The sequence below is a fragment of the Acyrthosiphon pisum genome, chromosome X (genome assembly GCF_005508785.2).
Source record: "Acyrthosiphon pisum isolate AL4f chromosome X, pea_aphid_22Mar2018_4r6ur, whole genome shotgun sequence".
Taxonomy (NCBI): Eukaryota; Metazoa; Arthropoda; class Insecta; order Hemiptera; family Aphididae; genus Acyrthosiphon; species Acyrthosiphon pisum.
In genome coordinates, this window is record NC_042493.1 from 60,507,126 (window position 1) to 60,510,079 (window position 2,954).

Below are 2,954 nucleotides of genomic sequence, written 5' to 3' on the forward strand. Positions count from 1 at the left end.
ATATAGTCAAAGTTGGGATGGCTTAGCCCCTAAAGCCCCCCCCCCTATTTGCGCCTATGCTGTCATCGTTTCTACGACTTGAGGGTTACAACTTAAGATGATGTCAGTGCATTGTTAGTTTTTTCTCTCTTGCCCATGGGCAACATACACAAAACGCATTTACGCAGAACCATTTCTTATGGTGTTTTTAAGTAGGTAGGTAGGTAATCTAATAGTAAAAACACCTATTACAAAAATAATAGAGAATAATTTTTTTATGGTTTATGACATAATATATCGATTTGTCTACATTTTGTTTTAAAACAAATATGCATTATATAACGTTCTGCAAAATTGTGTTCTATTTTTATTTTGTTTATCCCTGCGCTTTTGGGAATTTTAAATTTTTAACTCCTGAATGTACCTACTAGATTTACCTTCCCAAGGTACAAAATACTGTTGAAGAAAATTGAAGCAGTTTTACTACCCTAAACAGTAAAGACAGACCAAAAAATAATAAAAAAACACACTATACATTGTAGTCATCGCTTCGGTCAGAATCTAAAATTTGTTTGAATTTCTAACTCAAAATAATTTGCAAGGTTTCGTGATTTTAACATATGTTGTCAAAATTCTTACTTCGGACGCTCATAAAAAAATATTGAGGATTTACACTCAACTTGTGTTTTGACACAAAAATTTTGACGGAGAGAACATTTTTTTATTGACAGTAACTAAAAAAAGTAATCAAAATCAAAATTTTCTTATGAATTTTAATTATTAATATACCTAAAAAAAAGTCGAAATATTTCGAAAATTGAATATTATGATTAGAAAATGGTAATATAAACATTTGGTGATAATTTAAAGTATTTGCGGTAGTTATAGTCTTTTATATAATATAAATAGTAAAATATACCATACATATATATGTAGATTGTAGATACTTGACATTTTCACAAAATACCTATTTATAGGTATTAGCTTTCTCTATATTATATATGGTATAATTTAAAAAAAATATTTTGATTCTATTTGAACAATTTATTTATTTTTTAATTTTCAATTTTTTTTTAGCTTAAAAATGTAATACAATAAGTTCATCATAAGTCGTTACCTATAATAACAATTAAAAAATATTGAAGCTATATTGGAGTTCAAATTTTAACAAAATTCATTAAAATCATGAACATTTGCAAATTATTTGTACGTAAAATCTACAGACTTTATACAATATCAGTCTTAGGGGGGTGTGGGGGGCAAAAGCGTTGCTCTTCTGACAAAAATTGCACAGCGTTTATTTTTTCAAATTCAGAAAAAAATATAGTTCTTAACTCAAAAGGTGAACATCATCATCCGGCTGACACTCCTAATAAAATAGAAAAACAAGTACTCAGAGAAAATTGTAAGCGACGAGCAGAGGAGTCAGTTTCTAGTAAACCTATTAAAATTATTCGTACAGAGTTACTCCAAACTCCAGAATCATCGGCAATAAGACACCATGATATTAAATCCGTAAGTAAAGCAATGTATGACCAACGAAGAAAACATTTTCCTGTACTTCCAACATCATTAGATAATGCTATACAACAAATGAGGATTTTAAAAATTGATAAATGTTATTGTAAATTAGTCATTTATTAAGGGAACAAATTTAAATACATTTTTCTATATACATTTTTAATTATTTGTTTTATTTTGTATTATAATTTTTTTTCCTTTAACTGGCAACGTCGCAACCATTTTTATGCGGAATCGTGTTAAATTCAGGGTAAATGAAAAAATCTTTTGTATTGCGAAAATGTGCAGAATCAGGTGGTAAAAAAGGCATATTGTGCGGAATCGTGTGCTACCCGAAAAATTCACCCAGTACCTACCTACAAAAATCCCAATTTTAATTTTGAAAACATATTTGAATCTCTTTTCTAGGTTATGTAGGAAATGGATTGTTGATTTGTAGTATTGTTTAATTAGTATAGTATCAAAGTAATTTTATTTTTATTTTTCAAAATTCACTTTTACTTTAGTACTACTAAAAAAAAATTCGCTTCCTACAAAACACAAACGAAAAACGGAGAAATTCTTATGTTTTTTCGAAATTAAAATTGGACTCCTGAGTTCTGGAAGTAAATTTTTTTCCACTTATTAGTCTAAATACACAACAAACGACTAGCTTTCAACAGCCCTGATATATAGTCTTGTGTTTTTGTTAGTAATTTTTAATAATATTCGAACAATAAATGGTATGTTTTGTTTACAACACATTTTAATTTAATGTTAATATAATATTAATATGCGTATATTAATGAATACATTAACCAATGGCTTACAATAATAATTTAATACATTGTTATATTAAATGTAGGCACCATAGTTGTTAATATAAATATAATATAGTCATAAAAAGAATATATACATTTATGAACAAAGGGGGTCATAATTAGATAATCTAGCATTTCAAAGGCTAGAGAAAAAAATAAGGGGCCCCAAAAAAAATTTTCTAGCTACGGTACTACCAAGTAGGTACATTTAATGATATTATTGCTATTAAAGTAATTAAATTCCAAAAACATTGTATATAAAAACATCATTCTGAGTATAAACTATAATAATATAATTTAAATGTTTCACGTACCAACGAATAGGTAATATTTTTAATTTACAACAAAATAATTAAAATTGTCATACTTGGTTTAAATACCTATCTAAATTCGTCCAAATTTGAACTTAAAATATCTATAAAAAAAAAACTGTGCATGTAACTATATTTCTTAAAACCCGCATGTGTTGTCTCCGTCTTCAAACGCGTAACATACCAAATTTACGCTCAGAAATTCATGTTTTATGCCATTAGCTTAAAAATTTGAGTGAATCGACCTATTATATGAAACTTGATGGTAAAAACATAATCAGTGTTTTGTTGGAAGTTTTTTTACAATAATTTACGAGTTATGAGCATTTTTAAATTACATTTA